The following is a 7,839-nucleotide window of genomic DNA, read 5'->3' as shown; positions in this document are numbered from 1 at the left end:
TATCAAATCAGGATTGGGCTGCTTTGTTGGGTGTTAAGCCGGAGACTTTGCAGTCCCTCTTTTTGGGGAGACCATCTCAAGTCTGGGTAACTTCAGATTAGAGCATGTCTGGAGGCACTTTGGCATTGGTCGGGGACCAATGAACAGATTTGGCTGCAAGACACTTCTTGATGTGCCCAACTGACACCATCCTATTTTTCATAGCTCCAGGCATGGGCGTCCGCAGAAATTTTTAACGGGGAGGGGGGGCTAACCTGGCAAATGAAGGGGTGTGGCTAATATTAATCAATAGGGGCGGGGCTAAAATGGCAGACAATCAGGATCGGGTGATGCTCAGGCCAAGCTGAGAAAAAAAGTGGTGAATTCTGCATTTGAAACTGGACAACAATTAGAGCACACATGAACCCTAAAATTACCCCCCTGGTCCCTTAAAATTCATACATTCCCTGATCCCTAAAATTAGTCCCCTGGCACCCCAAAACCCATACCCGGCCTGAACCCTAAAATTACCCACCTGGTACCCCAAAACCCATACCCACCATGAACCCTAAAATTATCCCCCTGGCACCCCAAAACCAATACCCACCCGGATCCTAAAATTACCCCTGCCCCCCAAAAACTCATACCCCCCCTGAACCCTAAAATTACCCCCCTGAACCCTTAAAACCCACACCTCCCCTGAACCCTAAAATTACACGCCTGGTACCCTAAAACCCATACCCACCCTGAACCCTAAAACTATCCCCCTGGAACCCCTCCTTTAATCCATTTGTATTGGGCCTCTCGTTCTCCCATCTGGCTTTGAGTCTGTCCAGGTCTTTTTGTCTGATCTCTTGCTTCTTTTGGCCATTCCATTCTATGGGATCCTTACATATAGCCACAAGAGTTCCTATTATTCGACCATGAGACACCCATTTTATCAGCCTCATAAGAATGAAATCCTGAGGTGACCATGCTGAGAATAATTAAAGTGTCTTACCTGTTACAGGTAGGCAGGGCCACTGGAATTATGCGGCAGGGGAAGGCTAAATTATGGGTCAGGTTTGACTAAAGAATGCAGCAATAAAAGGTAAATTATGCGGCATGATGCTGGACATTTTGTGAGTATTATTTAATTATTTTGACTTCTTTACACTTGTTAACACTGTCTGGGCATAGAATGCACCTTATTAGTACCAGTTTAACACCAAACTATAGCAATAAGCAACAAAAAGGTAACCACTCAACCTTTGGAAAGGAATCGGTATTTGACAGATTTAAGGTTTCTTACATCAGGAATTGTGATTTCTTAATTAGGTAAGAATCGTAATTAGAAATTTGCAATTTTACATGTTTGTGCATGTGCCCACAGTTCCCTATAGCACGAATCCCTTTACTTTTATGAGCCACTGTAGGTTGTGCGTGGACCGAAAGAAGCTTATCGCACAGGGTAGCCACCTCTCCCTCACACCTGTTCAGCCTTCATCAGTTCACCTATTGAATCCCTGAATCAATTTACGCACCAGAGGGTTAGGTCAACGTTATTACCCTTGTAAAACAGTCGAAACGTACACAATAATTGTGGGAACTAACAGATCTATCTACTAAAGGGCTAGGGAGCGGGCATCAATCTCAACTATCTGTACAGTGGAATTACCTAATGTGTTAGTATGAGTTTGTAGCGCTTGAAGTCACCATTTTCGAAGACTCCCTGCGCTACAGCACAAGCAGCGGAAGGTTTTTGCATACCACTCGCGATAGGGTACATGGAGCTGGCTGTGTAGAGCACAGCCTTGTATTGATTTATAGGTAGCATGTGAGGAGATTATGGTACTGACATCTGATACTGTGAAACTTCTTTGGCTCCAAGTGTGGAATCTTACTCAAATGTCCCTAGCATTGTGAGTGGAGGCTCATTGTGCCCAGTGCAGCAACAATGCAGTGCACGTGCATTGGATGTGCTCGCTTCAGTAGCGATCAGCCTTTGTTTTGCCTGTGCAGGAGGACACTTCCTCAAAATGACACTCGGCACAGCCAAGAAATTCTCCTCAGTCAGAGAAAATCATTCCTCCAAGACTGAATATAAATGTTCTTTATAGGATATCGGGGTTATTTACCCCTCATTGAATAAAAAACGCGTAGCCTTGTGTACTTAGAAAACTCTAATAAATAGGATTTTATTTATTTATTTATAAGGTTTTATATAGCGCGAACGTGACCCACGAGGGTATAAGTGCGCTATACAGTATATAGTTATGAAGACATAAGAAATGAGGTAGTATACACGCCTTTGATATTCGTCATTACTTACAAAAGAGGTAAATAGTATAAGATAACATAGGTGACCGGTGGACAACATATGATGATCCCAGAGGGCAACAGAACATTATATTATATACAGTTATTGAGCCTTAGGTCAGTATTATGGAAATAAACAAACCTATAATGTTCTCTTTCAATCCACAAGAGGTAGCCAGTGATATGAGAATCGTATCAATGACTCGATGTCAACATAGATGTTCCTATTATGTTCCTATTATCCTGTGTTTGCAGATATTTCATCTTTAACATATCTGCTGCAGCCCACGTAAGATAGTTGTATGAACATTGTTCCTATACTTTTGAGAAAAGGTGGGCGATAGTAAATCTTATAAAGGCTTCCCCCGCTCAGCATCATGGGACAGGTAAGCCCTGCTAAGGTTCAAGCACACCATGAGGGCATGTACTTTTTTTTACTGCATTTAGAGGGTGCAAAGTAACACATTCCTGTAGGAGATCTGGTAGCAGCCTTTACCGTCACTGGATAATGCATATCCGAAAAAGCTGACACCAAGGTTGGCAATCTTTGATTTAAGGATATTTAGATCTGTCTAATACTAAAATAGTCAGTATTCAATCTGCCTTTTAAAATGTTTCCCTAAGTCACTGACAGTCAGGTAGGCGTTGTCGGTCTGTGACAACACTCTGGAGTCTCCCTATTCAATTTCAATTACTCACCAAATATGAGTGCAGCCAAGTATTGTGATGAAGGGGCTATGTTCTGACTAAAGCATCCCTTTGTGGTGCCAAGAGTTGGGTTTTTTCCTTAATGGAATCGTCATCAGCCCAGTAGTGGGAGCCTGGGGGTGTGCGTGTGTGAGAACTCAGACGTCTACAGTCCAGTATAGACTGGTCGGTACTATCTGGTTTAGTTGGACTCGTGACTAAATGCTTGTTGAGAAATACCTCAACTTTCACTATGATGTACGTAAGTTCACAGCCGGACTGGAAATGCAAACCAGCCCTGGCAATTAACTCAGGGAGGGGGTGGGGGGCTGCTGGTGGAAACACTACTGCTGCTACACTGCTGCTGCTTTTGTTACAGGGGGACGATATTGCAGCGCTGGTGCAAAACCAGCCCCAAGTAACAAAAACGGCTCCCATTGGTCCAACACTGGGCTCCACCCTTCCGGCCCACTGGGAAAACATACAGTGCCCGCTACAGCCAGTCCAGCCCTGCGTAAGTGATACTGTCCTTGTCACGGTCCCCAAGAGGAGTCTCTTTTTGTAAGCATGTTTTCTCTTTTAAGTCGTCAAGATTGACTCTGTTTTCCTTTCATAGTCAGCTTTTGAATCTGAGCCTCTCTTCTCTGTCACACTGTGCTCGGCATCCCCGAAACTGACCGTTCGCAGCTTTCGCATCTTTTCTGTGATTCTCAGTTCGCCCGCCACTTTTATCTATAGGGTGTTTTCTGACCTCCTTCTTTGCCCAGAATCTCGTGAAGAACAGCTACCAGAGTGGCTTTTTAGGTCGAGCATTGGAGACCTCTTGTATATACTTTAGTACATACTTATATGTGTATGTACTTTGTGGGCTCTGGAGATTAACCCTAGGACTTGTCTGCTTCCGCTTAGGGACTTTTTGTTCTGTTCAAGTGCCTTTATTTAACTGTCTTGATAGAAAACGACCAGTAGATGTCAGTAAAATATCACAATTCCTTTCTGCTTGTTCAACTGCCTCTATTGAACTTTCTTGATAGGAAACGACCAGCAGAGGTCAGTAAAATACCAGAATCACTTTAGCATTCTCTAGATTCCAGTCCATAGAAATTGTCTTCCACGAGCACCCGTAGACAATATTTTTTTCAAATCTTGTATTTTCAGTGATATGACCACCGAAGGCCCCGATTTTATTTTAAAAACAGAGGTTTGGACTATACCATTTCCCGCTGAAAGGCAACATTTCTCTCCATGTCTTCCCATACCTGGTGCGTCACGCTGTTTGGTTCTTACTTTCCCTCCTTGTTAAAGAACAGTAGATGTTTCAGCACCCAGGCCATTGTGCTGCATAGCTAAATACATATAAGGTCCCAAAGGTGAGACCGATTGCATTGCAAATGCTTGTTTATTTTAGTACAAGCCCTCCCATTATAACTGCCCCCACTGGATCCCTGCTTCTGGGGAGACCCAGCCTGTGTTCTCTGCTCAGCCGTGAGCTGTTCTTCCCACCAGAAGGGGCTTCTGGTTTCTTCCTCTGCCTCAGCTTTAGACTAGAGTTATGGTCTCGAAGGACGAGCTCTTACGGTGTTTCAACGTATAGAAGTATACATTACCATTAGGCAGTTCCCCCCTCCTGCTCTGCAGGTCGGTAGCAAGACCCTGGCATGAGGTGAACAAGGCTGCTTTCCCTCGAATGTTACTGAGAACCACTGAAGACCCTACTTCAAGGGTACTGGTCAATTTCTTGAATAAATCCAGCGCTTGAGCGCCCGCACTCATCTTGCAGTTGTTTTAGAACATGTGGTAACGCAGCAATGGAGAGTGTAGCGTGCATAATGGTATAAATGCCAGCAAACATGCTTCCCCGTGTACCACAATGTTCAAAGGGTGGCGCCATCCTCATGGGAAGGTGACTATTCTATGTTTATCTTGGGGGGGGTTCTTTACGAATAGACCTCCTCAAATGGATTCGTTTTACAATCAATCAATCCAGACTGGGGTGTCACCTTCTGTTGCTGGCGCTCTGCCCGTCACGGCATTTATCCTCTGCGGGCTCGTTGTCTATGTTGGATGTCCTTGTGTAACCATTAGAGTCTTAAAGTTAGACACTGACGTCTGTAACCCTACTGCCTCACCCATCTATATAGAATTCCTAATTCTGGCACCTATTCTCTTAATTGATTGGCTTAGAGATGTGAACCTTTGGGTGTGGTGTGTGTCCCGCTGCCACTGGCCAGGTATTTGATATTTGATATTTATTCATTTATAAAGCGTCCGAATCACCCACCGAAGGGGTATCTTCGCGCTGAGGAAAAGCTGTTGCAGGTCGAACCGGTACATCAAAGTAAAATCCGTTTTAAGAAGCCTTCTAAATTGAAGGTAGTCGGGGCATGGCCGCAGGTGGATCGGGAGTGGGTTCCAATAAAAGGGGGAGGTTGGGCTTGGAAGACCAACCGACCCATTCTGTCTGTCTTATCTGAGAGGATTGCCCACTGAGCCATACTCCATGGTCTCTGGTAACTTATGGGGACCTCCGTATGGCTTGTACGGTACAGGAGGACATACCGGCTTCCATGTGGCAAAGTGACCAGTAAGTGGCTCAACTGGTGCAAACTCTACCCAGAAGCTGACTTCTTCAGAAGGGTGAGCGAAACTCGTTGTAACTTCACCCCAGCAGGACACCCTCCTACTATTAGTGAAGAATTAACGGACCCCGAACACTCACCCTCATTTGCACAGTTGCACCCAACAGTTTAACAGCAGATTCAGGGTGCGATCTGAAGAGCAGCTGAATTGTGGTAAAATCCTTGTACTAGTGAAGCGCTTAGAAACCCTCCATCAGGGGGGCTTCTATCTGAACTGAAGGGGTGGCCACTGATATCACCACAAATGTCCCTTCATTAACAACCAGTGCCGGTCTGTGGCCCCCGGGGGCACCCAGATATGCAGCCCGTAGGCTGAGCGCCATGTTGCGTTTTCAGAAGCCTCGTGTGACAGTGGCCCCCAGCATCCTTCTTGGACCCTAGCAAGTGCAGCTAGGGGCCAACTTACCTACTTGAGCAGAAGGAACGGACAAGTTGTAACCCCTACACCTCCCTCAACTTCCAGGGCCATAATGTTGGGCATGTTACACCCTGACAGAGTCTGGCAGCCATCTATGATTGACTGTTGTGAGTTCTCGCAACTTTCCCCCACTTTTGGCCACAAGTGCACACCCACAAGAAATCAACGTGCTATTTTTAAAGGCTTTAATTCAAGCAAACCATAGTTCAAAATAACTATAAAATATATTATAGAAAATTAGAAAGATCAGAAAGTAAATTATTATGAAAGCAGACAATGCATTTTTGAGAAATCCCTCCCTAACTAATCTTTAAGCATCGAAGGTTTTGCCATAATGAGGGATCCATACTTTGATTGTGAACACACATTCCCACCTGTACCTTATTTCTGTCGTCCAATCCCTGAGCCGTCTGCAGGACGAGGCTGATCTGCACAAGTGGCCTTGGAGTGACGTGGCTCAGCGCGCGCTGTTCTTGTCTGGAATGTCGTTTACGTCATGCTCTCGCTCATGGCCAGGGCTGTGAAAGGCTCACTTATAACATCCAAAGGGTTTATTTTGAGAAAATAATAAACCTTGTGGTCTTGATGTCAAGGGAGGGAGGAAGGTGAGAATTTGCTTGCACGCTCATGTTAGAGCCTAGAACTCTACTGCTTTGTCTTAAGCACTATGAAAGTGAATACCTTGATATCAGTAGAACACACAGAACCTCATAGGCATGAGTGAAGCGTGTAGTGTAACTAGCTTTTTCATGTCGGGTGTTAGCCAAGAACCTCTGGGGCCTGTTTATGAGGCCCGTTGGGTCGTCCTTGCACTTAAAACAGATTTTTGAAGCCATGCAAAGACACATTGCATGGCTCTGAGTGGCTTCAAAATACTGGAGTAATGTAACGCAGCACAAATCATTGTGTTGCATTTCTCTGCCCTGGGAAGGCGTTACATGGGCGTTGCGTGGGTGTTCCCACGCACTCCCATGGGTTTTGACGCATGCCCAGATGTAGAAGAACTTGTAAACCTGAGGATGTGCCAAAAACGTGCACCTTCCCAGGGGAGGTTTAAAGGTGGGAAATATCTCTATTTCTCCTCTTTTTTTCCTCATTCCAAAGCAGCACACATAGGAAGAGGAATATACCTCAGGGATAGTTTTGTTCAGGAAGGCGCCCCTTCCTGCACAAAAATAATCCTGCCTACAGTGCAGACACCCTTGCACCATGGTGGAAGGGTGCATGTGTTGGCGTTAGGCTGCCAAAAGGGGACCAGCGCTGGGGGAAAGAACAGGGATGCGCCGTAGTGCCTTAAATACGGCCCATTCCTTCCCTTTCCATGTCATGCAGTGCAGCGCAGCAAGGTGACTCGCTGCGCTGCGTGACTTTCCCATAAATGAACCCCTTTGTTTTCACTAAAAGTGTGCGTGCACAGCATACAACATGTGACACAGGGTCAGCGGCTAACCTGACTGTGAGTGACAGCCTTCTGCTCCTCCACTTTGTGCACATCTACACAACAAGCAGGGACTAATGGTGCAATGTGAGCTTTTTACATTCAAAATATGTTTCCTTTTAGACAATGCTTGTTTGAGAGCTTGGCAGCTCCCCCAACGCTGCTGTCAGGACACGTGTCGTCAACAAAAACTATTCCTAGACATAATCAATACTGGCCAAGACAAAAGGGCAGCAGGCAGCTCCAGTCCCATGGCTTTGCCAGTGCTTGCTTAATCTTGCGGAGTGTGAATAAACCTGGGATAGCCCATTGTGATGCAATGTTCAGGTGGAGCATGTACAATACTTCATGACGTGGACTGTGGCTTTTACATATTAGTG

This window comes from Triturus cristatus, chromosome 1_1, assembly GCF_964204655.1.
Source record: "Triturus cristatus chromosome 1_1, aTriCri1.1, whole genome shotgun sequence".
Lineage (NCBI taxonomy): Eukaryota > Metazoa > Chordata > Amphibia > Caudata > Salamandridae > Triturus > Triturus cristatus.
This window is presented reverse-complemented; position numbering follows the sequence as displayed.